This window comes from Bos grunniens, chromosome X, assembly GCF_055505025.1.
Source record: "Bos grunniens cultivar Pamir isolate PY7600 chromosome X, Bosgru_T2T1.0, whole genome shotgun sequence".
NCBI classification, from domain to species: domain Eukaryota; kingdom Metazoa; phylum Chordata; class Mammalia; order Artiodactyla; family Bovidae; genus Bos; species Bos grunniens.
This window is the reverse complement of record NC_141194.1, coordinates 129,292,522-129,312,737: the sequence shown is the minus strand read 5'-3', so window position 1 is coordinate 129,312,737 and position 20,216 is coordinate 129,292,522. Positions and strand designations below refer to the sequence as shown.

At 41.4% G+C, this 20,216-nt stretch overlaps 1 protein-coding gene across 2 annotated transcripts in view; it reads right to left on the bottom strand.

The window, feature by feature from the left end:
* USP26 (ubiquitin specific peptidase 26) overlaps window positions 1-18,797 on the bottom strand; it is a 45,894-nt gene extending 27,097 nt beyond the window's left edge. The window contains exons 1-6 of one of the 2 annotated variants that reach the window (XM_086388499.1): window positions 18,672-18,788; window positions 15,807-15,854; window positions 14,658-14,790; window positions 14,236-14,311; window positions 13,601-13,646; window positions 12,129-12,189 (exon numbers count right to left, since the gene is read on the bottom strand). The gene's annotated coding sequence lies outside the window, so the exon portion shown is untranslated. Of the gene's footprint in view, window positions 1-12,128; window positions 12,190-13,600; window positions 13,647-14,235; window positions 14,312-14,657; window positions 14,791-15,806; window positions 15,855-18,671 lie in introns of both variants that reach the window. The other variant, XM_086388498.1, reaches the window with a different exon arrangement.
* Between the last annotated feature and the right edge of the window lie 1,419 nt (window positions 18,798-20,216).

The window sequence follows — 20,216 nt, the reverse complement described above, 5'->3', positions numbered from 1 at the left end:
TCATTAACAAATGTACTAGGGTAATCTTAAAGACAAACCATATCCAAATCTTAACATCTCTAGGATAATTTAATGTTCAGCCTCAGGGTATAGTAAAAATACACAATTATGCTGTTTTTTCTAAATATTAACCACAAACAAAAGTTTGCTCTAGGAAAATCCTTGACACATGTTAAAAGGAGACTATAGAAACAATTAATTAATTGAAGTTGGTGGTTTCTCAATTGCTAACATACTGTCTTCTAGAATGCCCTCTTTGCTTAGTAAATCCAGATATAGAGAGACACATAATGAATGCTCCAATGAAGCAGAATGGACAGCAAAGTATGTTGAAGGTCTTATTTCTTTTAGTCACTTCTAAGTATGAAAGACTTGTCCCCCCACAACCAGTCACTTCCAAAAAGATAATCTGTGTATGCTTTCACAGGCTGTGAAGTGAGGAATAGCATATGAAACTTTGGCCCTAATAAGAGAAGCTTAAGTGAACAATGAATGGAAAAGAAAATACAAGAAATAGTTCTTCGAAGAAACAGAGCCTTCTAGCTCCAAATTGTAAGATCAAGCTCTAAAATCAGAAGCCTGTCCCTTATTTCACAATCTTGCTTTGGACACCATGAGATAGTTTAAATATTGAGAAAAACCTATTTCATTTACCTATTTCTTGTACCCAGTGATAATATAGACCCTCAGTTCAAGATGAAGGATTTGGTTAATTACCAGGCAGGAGAAACTGGTAGAGCTAAGTGTGCCAGGAGTTTTGCAGCAAGTAGGAGGCTGGATGAGCCCGTCATCTGGGAAGTTTCCATTTAGCACAAAACAACATTACTGCAGGAAAAGTCTCAAGAGTTTCTGTGACAGAAGGGATGCTATATATTTCAAGGAGCAAAGTGCAGTGTAGAGCTTAAATTAAGTGACTTGTTGACACCAAGGTGGTATTTTGGGGGCATTCTGCCAATTAGGGCTTCCCTGATAGCTCAGTTGCTAAAGAATCTGCCTGAAGTGCAGGCGGGTCCCTGGTCCGATTCCTGGGCAGGAAGATTCCCCACTCCAGTATTCTGGCCTGGAGAATTCCGTGGACTATATAGTCCATGGGGTCGACAGAGTGAGTTTCACTTTCACTTTCTTTCTGCCAAATAAGAATGAGTTAATTTGCAGCTCAAAGGAATAGTGCTTACTGTAGATTTTTTAAATTTGTAATTATCTGCATAGGCAGACTCCTACACAAGTAACCTCCTCCCTTTTTCTATTTGTTACTTGAGATATTTTGAAATGGCTCATTTAATGCATGATCTTGTACTATTTTTATTTACCCAGATTCAAGAGGAAAGGGTATAGAAATCAGACGTGGAACAAGTTCACAAAATAAATTCTATTCAAATCCCAGGCATTAACAGCATGAAAGGCAACCCTCATGATGTGTTGGCAAATAGAAAAGTTTATAGTTGATGCCTATATTGCATAATGATATTCTAAGGGAAGAAGAAACTATATTTTCATGAGAAATTAAGGGGAAGAGAGAGGAAAGGAGGTTTATATTTTATTTCTTAGAGAACACAACTAAGATTAGAAATAATGACATTTGTGTCTAGTATCACCATAGACGGAGTCATAATTATGAGTGAGAAACTTCAGAGAGCCTAATAAGAGTATGTCCCATCAAAGACCCAGGTAACAGAGTAGGGAGTTCACTGGGGCCTAGAAAAGGGTGTCTGATGAATCATAAGTTTCTTAAGATTGAGAATATGCTCCCAGAATACAGAGCAAAAGTATAAGATAGAAGTAAGGAGAAATACAAACATAACAGATGATTGGTCCAGGAGACCCAATATCTATCTAATAGAAGATCCAAAAAAGAAGAAAGAAAAATTTAAAAAGAAAACTCTGGGCCCATGGTTTTGAACACAGAATTCTATACAAGTACCAATCAAGTGTGAGGTCTAAAGAAAAATATTTTCAAATAATTAATAGTTCATAAACTCTGCCTTATGCATACCTTTCTTAGGAATTTACTTAATGATTTATCCCACAAAATTAGGTGATTATAAAAAATAAGAGTGCTTTTAACAACCTTGATAATGTAAAAGAAAAGGTATGTTTGACAGAGTGCAGAATGTAAAAGAGAAAGAAATGAAGTGAAGGACAGACGTGCAATATACATGTCCTTGTTAAGTATGGACTCTTGATGTAACGAGAGATGAATGTTAAAGTCCAGTGGCTAAAATAGTAGAGAAACGATGATGTAATTTGGGAGGAAAGAAGCTAAAGATGAGAGTGGGTTAAATGAGCCATTAGAGAAGAATACAATATGCAATCTCCTAAGATAAAAATTTAAACAATGAGTATTAAGAGAGTATATGTAGACAGGGAAATAGCCAAAACGAAAAACAAATATTAAAAAAATAAAAACAGGTATTAGAGAAAGGGTAGAGAACATGGCAGATAAGGCTCCTGATCATCATCACAAATGCAACTATGTTTAAAAGCATTTTTCTTTTTTACTCCAAAATATTTTAAATTTAAATTAAAGGGAGTAAAGTCAACATTTATAGTATCTGTGCTCTTCTCCAGTGTGCTGGCATATTCTAGCTTCACCAGCTACTTGTTATGAATCTAATTGCCTTGGGCGCTCCCTGTTTACTCCTAAGAACAGGAAACCTGTGCCTTCGTTACACCTTCTGCCCTCACCTGTCTGCATTTTCTCACTGCTCTTAGAGTTGGACTGTGAAGAAAGCTGAGCGCCGAACAATTGATGCTTTTGAACTGTGGTGTTGGAGAAGACTCCTGAGAGTCCCTTGGACTGCAAGGAGATCTAACCAGTCCATCCTAAAGGAGATCATTCCTGGGTGTTCATTGGAAGGATTGATGCTGAAGCTAAAACTCCAATATTTTGGCCACCTCATGCCAAGAGCTGACTCATTGGAAAAGACCTGATGCTGGGAGGGATTGGGGGCAGGAGAAGAAGAGGGCAACAGAGGATGAGATGGCTGGATGGCATCACAGACTCGATGGACGTGAGTCTGAGTGAACTCCGGGAGTCAGTGATGGACAGGGGGGCCTGGCGTGCTGCGATTCATGGGGTTGCAAAGAGTCGGACACGACTGAGCGACTGAACTGAACTAGCAGCATGAGTGTCTTTGTTACTCTTCTTATAAAATTCTTTCCCCTATAACGTTTAATTACTCCAATTTTCCAGTTGATCTGATTTGTTTAATGTGAGTTATATAAATTTCTCATATGAATGATAAAACATTGATAGTCTGATTTATCTTTCAGACATATTGAAACCAATTAATTTTGTCTTCTCAGAAAATTATGAGTGTTTGGGTGGCATTTGATTATTATTGACTGACATATTTAAGCTCCAGAGTGAGCATAAAGATATTTTCAATTTAATAACTTTAATATGTCATTATTTATGTTGATGAATTTCTACTTATTAGGAGAAAATCTCCCAGAATTAATGAACTTATTTGGACATCCTGATACAAACTTGAAGTCTCAGTTAAATTAAATCATGTTGAAAAAAATAAAACAAACACATGCCTGAAATGAGCAAATGAATTATTTGAAGGCTGAATAAATACAGACACAAGCAGCCTAGGGACAAGTTTACTAAGAGCTTTAGAAATGCTTTCAGTAGAGACTATAATAACATAAACATCTTAAATATAGTTTACTTGGAAGAGTTTGTGTGAAACTCTGCTCTTCCTTACACAGGGTACCATCTCCCTGACTTCCTGCAGTCCAGTAACAGTAACTTGACCCATTAAGTACTTGGTTGAAAAGGAGTGAGTTTTTAAAAAATTTAAAAGCAACTCATCAATAAAATAAAAAAATTATGCAATAGCCCAAACGGATTAATGATGTGAGCATTCATTATTATACAGAGGCCACATGTAGAGACAAACTCAGTGCTGTAGTTCTCACACAGCAGCAAAACAGTTTCTTTGCCTAAGTGTCTGTTTCAAAGGACTAAACAGGAGCCGCCATCCCTTTTCCCTTTGCTTCTTGCTTTTGCCTGCTCCTGGTCACTGTTCTGCTTTATTAGATGCTTGGACTGTGCATTCCTATCTGTACTTAGAACAAGGCTGAGTATATAAAACACTATAAGAGACTTTAGAGATCATTCCATTAAAACACGCTAATCTTATACACAAAACTTAGAGTTGGGGAGGTGACCCCAAGGTCACAGGGTTACTTAGCAAGGAACTGGCACAGGGCCCAGAGTACATGGCAGGCAATCAAATGTCTTATGATCAAATAAAGAAATAAGTGCTTATAACATGAAGAGGAATTCTTACCGTCAGTAATATGTTGGACTCCTGAGGTTGGCCCCTGATCTCCTAAAAACTGTATGTCTACGGATATGTGCAAAAGCCTTTTGTTTCCCAAAGAGATGGTATATAATGTCAACAGATTATGAAACTGACCTGTGCCCCACCCCAAAAAGTTAAAGCAATACAACGCATCTTTACAAATAGAACTCTTGGCCTTACAGGTGACACAGGCTGTCATATGGTTGCCCTGCTGTGTATGTCTAAGTGTGCGGCACACGTAGTGGGCGGGGGAGAGCATTCCCCACAAACAGGCACACTATCACTGCTCCTTTCGCTCTCCACGCAGTCACTTCAAATACATATGTTAATGTATGGAGGACCTCTGGGAAGAGAGGAAAGGTGCACGACAGAATGAAGATGACAACACAAAGCAGGAGACAAGGTGGTAGTGTCAGCTTAATCACAGTCTCTGTGGTCACTATCTCACTGCGCTGACATTTCTTCACTTATACAGTGGACAGTGATCTCCAAGGGCCCACCTGTCTATGACAGTTTGAGAGTATGGACCAAGTACTAGGGAAGAAGACTGAGAATGTGGCTTAACTGATCTCATCAGGAACTCAATATAAATAAGAATATAAATGGTCCTGTGTGCTAATTTCCTGGTACACACACAGATCACGAAGAAAACCTCTGTGAGAAGCTTGGATGAAGTAGCTGGTTTTATGTCTATACTCAGGAAAGCAACTAGGATGTGGCACAAAACAGCCACTCCTTTTCTGACCTTGCAAAATAATCAGTGTTACAACTGTATGTGCATATATGTGCAAGCATTTGTTTGATAGCCTTGAACAACACTGAAATGCTCTGATCAGGTATTTTTCTCACCAGTTCCTCTGGGGAGGAGTGCAATACTTACTGTAAAACTCAGCCTAAACTGTTAACACAAAATGTTTCTCAACAACTCTGGAGATTTATAGACTGAATGTAGAATTATTCCCTATTCTTTTACTTCTAGTCCAAATGCAAAGAAATTAATTTTCTGGTCATAATTTCAGTACTTCTGGGGCATTTTGGGGACAGAAGTAAAAATAGAACATCATTATATTGTCAGGTCCTATGGCTGAGTATGATTAATAGCTGCAGTGTCACAGACATAATAATCCAATAAAGCATCTGTATACTCAGGGCCAAGCTGCACTACAGCCGAGAAAGATGTCAATCTGGTGGCAGCAGCAGATTTCCATCAGCAATTCAACTTTAAAGATCACAGGTCTGTCTGTGCCCTCCCACTTTTGTCCCCTTACCTCACACCTTTCTCTTCAGTACTTTCCCTCTCCTTTATGGGTTCTGTGTGTGTGTTGGAGTGTGTGTGTGTGCTCAGTTGTGTCCAACTCTTCTGTGACCCCATGGATTGCCAGACTTCTCTGTCCACGGGATTCTCCGGACAAAGAATACTGGAGTGGGTTGCCATTCCCTTCTCCAGGGGATCTTCCAATCGGGGGATAGAACCCATGTCTCCTGCAGTGTCAGGTGATTCTTTACCACTGGGTCACCTGGGAAGCCCCTGTGATTCTGACTTTTCCTCTATCCTTGCGAATCGAGAGCAAGAAGCACCCCACCATTGACCTTTTCTAAGACTTCTCTATTGAAATTGCAATGTTTCCTTCCTCTTAACTCATTATACAGATGAAATGAATTTAAGTTAGTTTTGTCTCTAACTAGATTGTAAGATCCTTGAGAAAAGGATCATTCCTTGCCATGTTTTTAAATTCTCTCTTCCATGTCTGGCATTGTCGTGAGTTTATTTCAAGTATGTCATGCACTCTGAATCCTAAAGCAAATCTATTTTCTTTGTTGCTTTTACTTGAGATAAAAAAGTACTATGAGATAGGAAAAGTACTATGTAGTCTAAAAACTTACAGTTTTTCTATTTCATGATGGTCCACATTTGTACAACAATGGTCAAATACCTCAGTGCTCTTTCCTCTGTGTCCACTTATTTTCTATGACAGTATCAGACATATTAAAAATAATTCACACCTGACTATCAAAGTAAAAGAGAACTAATCAATAGTGTTGATATGATATTTATGTTGCTAGAGATAACAGACCTGCAATAACTCTCTTGGGAGAACTACATTTTAACTGCTAGTCCAATGTTAAATATAATATTCCTATGATATTTTACCTACATTAGTCTATCTTAAAGGTTATGCCCAATGAGCTTTTAAAAACAGTCTATATACCATGTACCTGGAGTTAACTAGTGAGCCAGTGTTAGGCCAAAATGGAAGTTATAAAGGAAAGAACTATCCAAGATTTTATTTTCAGATAAGGAAGGCAAAAGGCTGACTCTTGATTGGCCAAGTGAGGAGTTTTGCTTCACTCACCATGTTGGCATATATTTTCCCCCTAAATGTTTTATCTTACTTTGAAGGTTTAACCTGAATTAAAACTCCCTGACTTTGCCTTCATTATCTCTTGTGATTAGTTGCTTTAAAGAGTTGAGGAAAATTTTGTAGAGGTTTCACACGACTTTTTCAAGGCTGGTCCCAGGCATCAAAGAGCTAAATAACATATCAGAAGTTTAGTCATTCTGAATACAGATTCCCCTTTCTACTGAGTTTCAGCAGAAAAAGACTGCATTTAGATAAAAAGGCATAAGAATCAAAAACAAGTGAAACACTTGCCTCATGAATATGACCACCATTTATACAGTACTTATCATTTACAAAGTGCTTTTGTATACCAAGCACTAAAAGCTTCAACCTCCTCACAGCTCACTGCCTACATTAACATGATTTTACTCTTCAGCTGTCTTACCAAACAATTTAACTATTCTACTGTATTCATCAACATGACTTTACAATTCCAGGTAACTCTTGCTCGTGAAGAAAGAAATTGCAAATAATTCTGTGGCTCATTCCAGAGATGTCCCAAAGATACTCACATGAATCGCGAACAGACTTTCAGCAGATAGGATTGAGATCAGTACCCTTGTCTCAAAAACCTTGCCTTGTTGTGTCCACCAATCCAAAGTATAATATTATGTCATGAACTTTACCTAATCCTAATCAATCGCCCATACTCCAATAGCCACCTGTAATCAGATTCCCAAACCGCATAATTATCCCCATTTAGCTTTCAAGATAGTACTCTTTCTTACCACAGTAAGGATAAACTCAACTTGTCCTTATCAACAAGTTATTCTGGTGATATTTCTGAGGACCCAGTATTCAACAATGCTTTAACTTCTGCTCTCATAACAGACGCTTTAAGAAGCTGGGGCAGATCTCATCGTCTCCATTTTATACTTAGAGTAATTAAAGTTCACAGAAGTTAAGTAATCAGCCACATCAAAGAACATCAGCAGTGGAAGAATGAAAACAGGTTAAGTTCAAAGTAAGAGTTCTTAATATTAACTATGAGATCTTTATAAGTCAGCCTGTACAGATAGGGAAATGCCAGATCTTTAAGACCAGAAGGGACAAATAAAGGAAATACATGTGGAGTCTACATTCTCCGTAAGATTGTGTTGTACAAACAAGGATGTTTAAGTTGTTACAAGATCACAAAGGGTGACCAAGATCGTGGAGAACCTAAGAAATAATGATATATAAGAACTCAGTAATCAGAGAGGGTTGACTCCACTCCCACTCACTGAAGGAGCCATGAGCAGGAAGTGATTAAGAAGCACAAAGGGTATGGAAATACCAAGTAGGAAAATACCTCTTGAAAATTAAGACAAAAAATAAAAACTAGACAGATTACAACAAAAGTCCAGGAGTACCAGTATAAAAGAGTTAACAGACTAACTGGATGATTTTCTAGGGACAGCTCTTGTAGGTGGATTGGCATATAGGAATTGTATGCTTCTTAAGCGCACAGAGCAGAGGAATTTGTGGAATTAGGAACCATATATCAAAGATGAAACATGATAAAGTCTAGCCAAGCAGGGAAGGGATAGAGAAAACCAAAGCTTAGAGCAGATTCTAAATGGCCTGCTGGTCTTCATAGAAGACAGACAGGATTTAGCTGAATAGATGCTTTCTGGCAGACACAAACCATATCACCTTCACAAGTGTCATTGCCATGAAACCTCACAAAGAATATACTAAGAAAACAAAGATCTGGGCTAGAAAACAAAAAAGTAGAGGAAGAAAAGGCACTGAATCTCAGCACATAGAACTAACTCAAAATAAGAAAAAGAAATTGATCAATGTATGGAATTAAAACTTGGAAACTTAGCTGAGTCCTCCTGAAAAAAAAAATCAATGAAAGATCACAAGAGGGAGATGAAATATTACAGGTACCAACCATGACTTCAGATTAAAGTCCAGAAGAAAGATACGGAATATGGGAATATTGAAGGAAAACAGTGTCTTGAGGAATATATTGGAACAATCTCACCCTTAAAATAGCTCATGTGCAAAAAGTCTGTACCAGAAATTCGACTCTAAACAAATGAGAAGCTGAGAGGCCACTTATTCCCAGGGTCATTTTTCAGAGGCCCAATAAAAATCCACAAGAAACAGGAGCAGCAAAGCCTACATCAACAAAGAAATAAAGAATTCAGAGAAAAATGGTAAAGAGTCATCTCCATCACCAGTTTCTCAACTTTGCCTAAAGGGCAGTTCTCTCTCCTATACTCACAATGGGCACTGGTATCTTCTTCTTCCTTATACATACTTGGAGCACTGTACTGCTGCTGCTGCTGCTGCTGCTAAGTCGCGTCTGACTCTGTGCGACCCCATAGACGGCAGCCCACCAGGCTCCCCCGTCCCTCAGATTCTCCAGGCAAGAACACTGGAGTGGGTTGCCATTTCCTTCTCCAATGCATGAAAGTGAAAAGTGAAAAGTGAAAGTGAAGTCACTCAGTCGTGTCCGACCTCTAGCAAACCCATGGACTGCAGCGCACCAGGCTCCTCTGTCCATGAGATTTTCTAGGCCAGAGTACTGGAGTGGGGTGCCATTGCCTTCTCTGGAGCACTGTACTGGGGACCCTTAAATCTCTATAATTCTTAAATACTCTTCCCATGTTACTGCAGATGTGAATAGACAAACCAATCCAATTCCAAACTACTCATTTTCCAGTGGGCTCAAGATGCTCTGGAGAAAAACGAATCAAATATATAAACTAATTCTGAGAACTGAGAAAGGTTCTTTGATGATGGTCTCCTTACAAATGGTCTGACTATGAATTGCCTATTGAGTACTTTCCAGTTCAGACACTTTTCCTTCACTTGTTTCTATACTGCCTAAGTTGACCTATCTTCTTCATGATGTGTGTTTATATACCTAAAACTGAACTGTAATTTTTCCAGGTTGAGAAACTACCACTAAGAAATTAGTATCTAAAACAACTACAGTGGAATCCAAAAATTCTGCATATTGGTGAGTACAATAACTTTTCAAAGCTAAAAGGAGCCACTCTCAGGCTCTAGATGATAAATACTACCATCCTTTCCTCATGTATCAAGAGCCATCAATCTTTCTGTCACTGTAATAACAGACCAAGAAAGATGACAGTGTTAGAAGTGTGGAGCTACCAGTTCTTTATTCAAGTGTTTGATAAATAGACCATGCTACTGCTACTGCTGCTAAGTCGCTTCAGTCGTGTCCGACTCTGTGCGACCCCATAGACGGCAGCCCACCAGGCTCCCCCGTCCCCGGGATTCTCCAGGCAAGAACACTGGAGTGGGTTGCCATTTCCTTCTCCAATGCATGAAAGTGAAAAGTGAAAGTGAAGTCGCTCAGTCGTGTCCAACTCTTAGCGACCCCATGGACTGCAGCCTACCAGGCTCCTCCATCCATGGGATTTTCCAGGCAAGAGTACTGGAGTGGGTTGACATTGCCTTCTCTGAAATAGACCATAGATGGCATATATATCTAAATGAAGCATTTAAAGCAATTAATTGATGCATCTCAAACTGAGATTGCCTTCAAGTCTCATCTACATTGATATCTTTGCCTACCTTTAAATATTACTTTGATTAGTTGAATCAAACCCCAAGGCAGAAGGTGGGAAGACGCATGAAAGTTTAAAAAATCAAGTGGCCACAGCACTAGACATTTCTTTTGAATACCTATATTCTGAAGCTAAAATGTGTAGGGAAAAGCAGTATTTGCAATAAGTCATGGTTTTGCCTCCTGATATATACATCTCCTTCCATATTTGCTAGCTACATCTCAGACCACAGTAATAAAACTTCCAGATCTGTGATATTCTTTATGTTACTTGTTTAGTTGAGGAGATGCTGAAGCACAGGGAGGATTGAGAAGAGGAAAGGGGGTAGGAGACACCCCCTGAACCCACAATGCCCATGACACCTTTCATACCAAAAGCCCTATCCTTCTAACTGTCTGCTTTGTCCTCATCCTCGGGAGCACAGCACTACTGTTTCAAGCCTTCTCCCCATCTTTGGGCCGGGCTGAAGGTAAGAGACCATTTCCTACTTGTCATTCCCTCTCTGATTCATTTTCTGAGGATTTATCTGCTGCAATTCTTCTCCCCTCAGAAAAACAGACAATAAGTGGCCAAAGAACTACATCTAAAATCCTTTTAGTGCTCTCATGATTTTCTGAGCAGTTTTCAGCACCAGCTACTTCTACAATTGCAAAATCACATGTCACTTCTGGATAAACGTGGTGAGCAGGAAATGGAATGGTGGTAGGCTGGGGGAGGTATTATTTTGATGAGTAAACCTCATGGAATTATTTTATTCTTTAAATTTCATACTTGTATAAATTTGATACAAATTTTTTAAAAAACACAAACTTTTATTTTTGGACTGGTTTGTGCACCCACTTTGTGCACAGACAGATTGCAGGGAATGCATGCCAGGCCCACAGCTGGACAGTCATTGACCAAAAGACAGTCTTTTCTGGATCACTTTTGACTCATTAGAACTCCATGAAAAATATGAATTCCCACAAATGCCTACAAATGACGAGTAGAGTTTACCATGAAATGAGACAGTAGGGTCATGGTACTGCTAAGAGAACCTCTCATTTTAATAAAATTATCATTATATCCCTTGATTCTGCTGAGAAATCACAAAACAAAATAACAGGAAGGAAGAATAAAAGCTTTCAAGATAAGGGTAGTATTTATGTCATTAAGATGCACCAAGCTACTTCCATTCTGGGGGTGTGTGTGTGTGTGTGTGTGTGTGTGTATGTGTAATGAATCCAGCCAAACCACCGACAAGTAACATTTGGAAATTAGACAAAATTGATTCCTAGATTCAAGCAAAAGTTCAAGGTGAGAGGGAGGAGGCGAGGAGCAGACTCCGATGGAAAAGAAGTCATTACCAGCTAGCTCCTCTGGAATACCAATAAACCTCAGTCTTGTGAAAGCATATTTTTATGGAATTTCATAAACATTCCCCTGTGGTCCCTTGACATTTCCAACCTAACTACATACATAAATGGAGAAAACAGGTCTATAGAACAGCCAAAAATGAGACATGCTGAAATAGGTAGCTGGAAAGATTTTTGCTTAAATGAGGAATCAAAATTCCCACTGTGTTGAAGTACCCAAATGATCTACACTTATACTAACTAGGTGTGTGTGGGGTGACCGTTTTGGTCAAAAGTCCAAGGAACAGATGGGTTTTGGGGTTTCCTTATGGCTGGATGTCAGCTATGACTAACTGAGTAAGGACCAGTTTCTCTGCAAAGATATTTAAATTAAACAAGTGACACTCACATCCAAGGCTTCTAGTTGTTTCTAATTAACACTCATGCAAGCTGTGAAAATCTTTACCTGCCGCCATTTTGCTTATTCTGTGAATCAAAATGATGTATTAATAAAAACACTTTTCTGTGACTGTCAAATGTCCTTACCTCCACAAAGATCCTGAGAGGCACGTCCTTATCAGCCCAGGTGGAAACAGTGAAACTGGATCTGTTGAGAAAAGATCATGTTTAGAAAAATTATTCCCTGACCAGCAAGCTACCCATGTACCTTTGTGCACTAGGAACAATCATTCTCCTCTACTCTCTTCCCACCATGCTTTTATTTTTTTTAATATTTTTATTTATTTATTTGGCTGTACCGGGTCTCTAGTGGCAACACGTGAGTTCTTCCATCTTCGTTGAGGCATGAGGGATCTTTAGTTGAAGCATGTGAAGTTTTAGGTGCAGCATGTAGGATCATAGTTCCCTGACCAGGGATCGAACCCCAGTCCCCTGCATTGGGAGCCATTGGGCCACCAGGGAAGTTCACTGCACTGTGCTTTTAGCTGACATCTCTTGCCTTGCCTCCTCTAGGGAAGTCCTTCTCTAGACAGTAAAGACTGCATCATCAGCTACAGAAAGACCCAAGTAAGGACAGCAGAACCTCCACTCTTGACCCTGGAAGAACTCTAGCAGAAGCTCACAGGTTTGCTTTTTGGGGATCTAGCAGTTTCCAGACTCTCCTGAGGCACTCGTGGCTATCCAGAGTCCTAATGCAGTATTCCACTAGAGTTCTCTGCAGATTCTGCCTGATCCAACCACCTCATCAGCTCCTCCTGGACTTTGGATATAACTTCTTAAAAGTGTGGGCTTCCTTGGTGGCTCAGATGGAAAAGAATCTGCCTGCAGTGCAGGAGACACAGGTTCGATCTTTGGGTCGGAGAGGGAAATGGCTACCCACTCTAGTATTTATGTCTACACACAGTTACTGGTGGAATCAGATTGGAACTGTGATCTGACTGACTCCAAAGCAATCCAAGTGGCAAGTTATAAAGTACCAAGCATTAGGGCTACATGAAGTGAAGTGAAGTTGCTCAGTCGTATCCGACTGTTTGCAACCCCATGGACTGTAGCCTACCAGGCTCCTCCGTCCATGGAATTTTCCAGGCAAGAGTACTGGAGTGGGTTGCCATTCCCTTCTCCAGGAGATCTTCCCGACCCAGGGATTGAACCCGGGTCTCCCTCATTGTACACAGACGCTTGCTTTACCGTCTGAGCCACCAATAATGCAGGAATTTACACATGATTCTAGTTTATAAGGCTTATTGTTAGATGACTGCAGGGGAAGACTGCATTCCTAAACATACGCCAGAGTGAGCAACAACTCCAAATGTAAAAACTGTGGTTAGAAGATGTCCCATGCTGCGATTTGGTATTCCAATATTCTGAAAGCTTCAACCCCAAATTAATATGAAATCTCATCACTCACCAGAAAAGAATCCAGATCTAGCTACTACTTACCTTGTCAGAAAATTGCCTGCAAAGGTGAGATCAGGTTCACACACAAGACCTTTACATGTTTTACAGAAACATCAGAGAGCAATCTGGGAAAAACAGCACCAAATATGGGGAATTCTTACCAATCAAGCCTTGTGGTTTGGCCACTGTACTGACAGAGACGATGACCTTGACATAGACAACAGACAGCATTTGTTATACAGGAGCTTAAATGTAACCCAATAACATTAGCACTTTTTGTCATGATCACCTCACCCAAACCCATTCATCCCATGGTGTAACTAACAGGAAACACAGGGGTCAGGGAGACTTAAGCATGAAAATCTCAAATCTTATTCCCAGCTTCCAATACCTGAATCAGTTGAAACATTTTAACAGTGACACCAAGTATTGAATACGTTAGAAGTCAGCTGAACTACCAGACCTGTCTTAGAGTGAAAATGAGCTGAGTGTCTCTCAAGCTTAGAGACTGAAGGCTTACTATGTATGAAACATGATATGTGGTCCCAGCAATGTCTGTAGAGCAGGAAAATGCCCAAAATGCATGGGAAGGTAAAGATTTGGAGGAGTACGACCTACATATTATCTTAATTGCTGGCCTTTGCCTTCAGGACTCCTACCAAATGTCACAATTAGGGTAGGTAGGCTGGCAGACTCCCATTCCCTGCTCCCCGCTTGGTCCATGATTCTCATCCCTCCCCCTTTTCCATAGATAGAACTGGGCTCTAAAATTACATTCAGATCCACGTTCTCGTACCTGTTGAAACAGAGGAATTTAAGCAGCACCCTGCACTCTTGACTCCCGAAGTTTGTTTTCTACAATCTAGTCCATTCTGGCTTTCCAAAAAGAATAAAAAGAAAAGTCAAAATTCTGGTTTTAAAAAGTCAAAGTGAGGTTTCTTTGAAATTCAACCAGTCTGATTCTGCCAATGTCTCTGTAACAGTAGCACTCACAGGGTACAGAGGAATACAAATAAGTATGGGTAAAAACATGCACCTGCTTAATTAAAACAATGGGTTGTAGAAACACGGTCTCTACCATCGAGTTAGTCGGCAGTGTCCAGGAGTGACCCTGCCACTGCTGGTAGTTCCTATTTCTAGAGACACAGGGAAGGGGCCCAACACCTTGTGTAGTGACCCAGGAGACAGCAGAGTTGCCCTCTGGCCAACACCCCTCACCTCTCACTACACAGCAATGCACTGAATCATCTGGCGGGTTCTGGTTCCTTTTTCTTCATGTTACAAGTCCACAGATTTATCAGTACTGGACTTTTCCACAGCAGGTCCCGAAAAAGGTGGTAACTTAGCAAATCTGCAAGAAGACTTGCCTGAGGGTGGGCAGCTTAGCACCACAGAGGGAAAGTTACTTCACTTGGAAACTTATTTAGGTGAGTGGCTGGAACAAACATCCTTTTTTTCCCCTTATCCAGAGGAACTTTTGGAAATGGTTGGTGGGTACCCAATCATTCAGAGTGAAATATAACGTAAGGGACAACACTCATTTTGTGGCTACAAGATCAGATGAGATTGCTACTTCAGAGGTCTGACTGCCCCTTCAAAATCAACCTTCATCCTGCTTTAATCAAACATCACAGGGAAAGTATGAAATATTAGGCTAAAAGGCAATGTCCCTTAATTTCTATGGGGGACGGTGCATCTCAAACCAATCTGTTTATTTTCAATACCATAGCTAAAGGCTTAAACCTTTGAAATGGGAGGCTGAACTGTTCACCATACTCTACAACAATTTCATGAGGTATTAGTTTAAGTAATCAGTAACACAGTTAGAAAATCACAGACAGCAGAAAGCAGCTAATATCATTAGGGGTACTTTTATGAATAATCCAAACCATTAAATAACATTGCTGCTGTCTGAAACTGAGCACAGATCCTTCAAGGTAGTAGCAATGAGAGAAATGTAACCATTGCTAATATTGGCTTTTGTAGATGTGTTCTTTGGAAAATATGCCCTCTAGGATTCCTATGAGCAAAGTAAATGCAATAAAGATGCCTTCAAGCCTGACCCTTGGACCTAAATCCCACAGTCAAAAACGAGGTTTAGAGCTTGAAACGGTAGTATTTGTGATGCTTTAATGCCCCAATGCCTAAAACCTCGGTATGTCACATAACAGAGGCAGAAGTAGCTTTCAATCCTACCAACAATCCAACTTTCTGATTTCTAAACATAATCCAGGAAGAGAATAGTCGGAAATCACTAGTGTTCTACCAAAAAAGGTGTCCAGCAGTCACCGACATATTGAACAATGCGCATTATTCAGGTAGAAATCAAGAACAAACCAGACAAATTCAATAATAGCATCATTTTACCTCAAAGCAAGAATTGGGCTCCTCTCAGTGAGTTTGGTCTTTGGGTTTCTGAAAGACAAGGGTTTTCCTTTCATTAAATTCTCCTCATGAATACATGTCAGGTAACAGAGGCACAAGCAACCATTACCATTTAGATTTCAGAAGCCTCCCCTCGCTCTACGGTTAAGCGCAAAAACCTCCGCTGGGTGTGGCCAATGGGGGGGGAAGGCAGCACATTGGGGCGGGACTTGGAATTCCCGCCGTTTTCGGTCCTGACTACCCTGGTACCCAATACTGCTGTCCTCCTTGCTTATGAACAGAAACTGTACAAATCATTTCCCCTCTGTGGAATAACAGGGGGAAAAGGACCTGGGAAAGAGGACCCGGACCAAAATTTTAAAATTACTATTATGTTAAATGCACACTGAGCCTGTAAAATAAAACTCAAAACTGAACACACAACACGACTTCGCAGCCTGGAAACACAAAGCCCTCCATCTCCCCGTTACTTTCCTGATTTTTATCTTTAAATGACTCACATCTTTCAAAGCAAATATATGCCAAAGGCTAGGGACAGAATCGGAGAAGGCGATGGCACCCCACTCCAGTGTTCTTGCCTGGAGAATCTGAGGGACGGGGGAGCCTGGTGGGCTGCCATCTATGGGGTCGCACAGAGTCAGACACAACTGAAATGACTTAGCAGCAGCTGCAGGGACAGAATATTTTATGGAATAATGTCATATTCAACATGTGATTTTACAGGAGACGAAATCCAAAACATGACTCAACTCTGGCCAGTACCAGGCATTTTTGAGCATCCGGTGTCCTAAAACAAGCTCGTGGCCACTCAGGTTGTCCAGGTGTGTATTTTTACACTGAAAATACCATAAATCTATCGATTAGAAAACTTGTTTCCTTATTTGTGAATTGAAGACAACATACGGTGTTTTGTTTTTTTTTTTTTTTAAACACAAAGCTTGTGAAAAGGACCAAGATCTACATTTAATGGATTCAAATGATACCAAACACACAATTCCTCTGTAAAACTGCCAAACTGCACTACAAGGCAGCCTATGACGGACACTTAAGTGCATTCACTATCGTAAAACATTAAAGACTCTGCCTGATGATTAAATCCTGCATTTGTAAATCCCGAGTACCCTAAAATGTTTATTTTTAAAGAAATTTATGGAATGGGCTATAAAATCACAATTTAAACAAATAAAACTATACCAAATACACAATTACCAAATAAAAGACACGCAATCTGACTTAATTTTCTCCCCCTGTAAATCTAAATTTTCACAAAACCTTTCATAAGAAAACTATGAAATCCCAATCAAGAAAACTTAACTGAAATGCAAAAAGAATGAACAATTGTTACATAAAATTTAAGGCCAAACTGCATCCAATATTGGCTGAAGAGAGGCTTTGGGGTATCCACAGTGTTTGTAAAATACCAAGTGCAAATAAGATCAGGCTTTTAAAGGAAAACACATGAAAAACCCCAGGACCACGTTTGGTCAAATATGATATCAAATGCACAAGTACCTTAAACAAAAACATAAAACTGCCCCAACGGTGACTGAAAGCTATTTAAAGTCATTAGTGAACAATTCCTGTGCCAATCAGACCTTTGATTACCTCATTCCAAGCTTAAAATGTCAGAAGCTTTTTTTTTTTTCTTGTTAATTAAATCAGCGTCTGAGAGGATTGATTCCAAAATTTAATGACACAAATGAGAACTCACACATATGGGCACCCACGTGGGCATGCACGCAGGTGGGCATGCACATGGGCATGCATGCATAGGCACATATGTGGGCATGCAGGCATGCACATGCACGCCAGGGCACACATGAGGGCCCGTACACATGGGCACACATGGAGGCACGCAAGCGGGCATGCACGCATGAGCAAACATGGAGGCACGCACGTGGACACGCAAGCATGAGCAAACATGGAAGCACGCACGCGGGCACGCAAGGATGAGCAAACATGGAGGCACGCACGCGGGCACGCAAGGATGAGCAAACATGGAGGCACGCACGTGGGCACGCAAGCATGAGCAAACATGGAGGCACGCACGCATGAGCAAACATGGAGGCACGCACGCGGGCACTCAAGCATGAGCAAACATGGAGGCACGCAAGCGGGCACTCACACATGGGCACACACGGAGGCACCCAGGCATGGGCACACGCGTGCACAGACACGCCGGCACACAGGCACACACCGGGGCACGGACGCTGGCACATAAGCACAAAGTTATTCTGTTGCTGCTAAGTCGCTTCAGTGGTGTCCGATTCTGTGCGACCCCATAGACGGGAGCCCACGAGGCTCCCCCGTCCCTGGGATTCTCCAGGAAAGAACATGGAGTGGGTTGCCATTGCCTTCTCCAATAAAGTTACTCTAAAGGTAACCAAAAGCGACTAACTGTCCTAATCCCATGCACAACTCCTCTCAGTTTGTTACGTTTCTCCTTTTCAGGTTGAAAACAACAGAAACAGAGGGACCAAGACCAATAATTAAATACACAGTGACAACAATCATGCAAAGATTTAAAATAAAAAGCCAAAATCAGCTCCCTGGCAGCCCCAAGACTTCCCTCTACCTGCTCAGCTAACCGTACCTTAACAACGATTACAAAAGGGAACCAAGACCAATATTTAAAACAAGTAAAATATTAAAGTTATCATGCTGTACCATAAAGCACAACACTGTGTCCAAGTTCGGCTAAAAGACCCACACAGCCAAAACTCCAAAGCCCTCCAGACTATTAAAGTATATTATTAATTACATTATTAAAGTATATTCCTCTATAAAAAGCACATTGTAAATAGTCAACTAGCAATGACAAATAAAAATTAAATTAACCTAACTCACCTAGGAGCAGCCGCTGTGTTCCCTCACCGCTGAAAGGACCAACTCACTACGCACCCTCCAAGAGACCCAGGAAAAAACGGCGGGCAAGAAGCAAGTGCACTCCTTTTATAGCCTACTGATGGTCTCGCCTATAAAGATCCTGATTGGCTGAGGCAAGAATGATTGACAAGTACAGTATCCACTCACTCTTTCTCTGTATGTGGAACTCGTGCCTGTAATCCAAGCGTCGCTCTTACTGGTGGAAAGAATTCCCGCTTCAAGTGTTTTCATTTGAACTGGGGTTGCAGGAATTGTGGGAAGCACAGGACAAACCGCACACAGAGAGTCACAAACCAGACTCTGTGATTGGTTCAAGCAGTGAATTCAAACTATTTCAACGGTCCTATTCAGCTTTCCATTGCTTTTGCCTCCTTCTACAAAGTTCTTTGCTGCCATTTCTGTTCAAGGGGTAAAACTAAAGTACAATAGGGTAAAATTAAAGTGAGATATCAAATCTCTCAGCAGCGAATTTAATTCCCCACAGCAACTATATTTGAGAGCGCTTTCTTAGGAAACCGGAGAAGGCAATGGCACCCCACTCCAGTACTCTTGCCTGGAAAATCCCATGGGCAGAGGAGCCCCGTGGGCTGCAGTCCATGGGGTCGCTCAGAGTCGGACACTACTGAGCGACTTCACTTTTACTTTTCATTTTCATGCATTGGAGAAGGGAATGGCAACCCACTCCAGTGTTATTGCCTGGAGAATCCCAGGGACGGGGGAGCCTGGTGGGCTGCCGTCTATGGGGTCGCACAGGGTGGACACGACTGAAGCGACGCAGCAGCAGCAGCAGCAGCTTAGGAAACACATATACTAAAATTGGAAAAAAGAAATGGAGATGACACCAGGATAGGAATCCATCTGAGAGGGAAAGTGAGCCTAAAGAGCTGCCCACCTGACAACTGCACAAACAAATGTACTAGGGACATGAAGTGGGGTGGGGTCCAACCACTAAAGCCCAGATACACATAATGGAGACTACCTCACTGAGCGTGAGCAGTTAGGGGCGCATTTACGCCACAGGAAGGATGGGCATGGGCTGTGAGAGAACTAGGGGATGGTATCATGAAGACTAGGAAATGGTCAGAATCGTTTTAACTCATGGCCCTCTAGCCACAGTTTTACCTATTACTAGAGTCACTGTCGGGTAGCTCCTCCCGGCCGCCGCCCCTGACCTCGGGCGAGGGGTAGCTCCTCCAGGCCACTGCCACCAACCTTGGGCATGGGGTAGCTCAATTCGGCCACCGCCCCCGACCTCGGGCATGGGGTGGCTCAATTCGGCTGCTGCCCCCAACCTCGGTCATGGGGTAGCTCGTCTCGGTCGCCGCCCCTGACCTCGGGCGTGGGGTAGCTCCTCTCGGCCACTGCCCCCAACCTCGGGCGTGGGGTAGCTCAATTCGGCCACCACCCCCGACCTCGGGCATGGGGTAGCTCAGTTAGGCCACTGCCCCGACCTCGGGCATGGGGTAGCTCAATTAGGCCACCACCCCCGACCTCGGGCATGGGGTA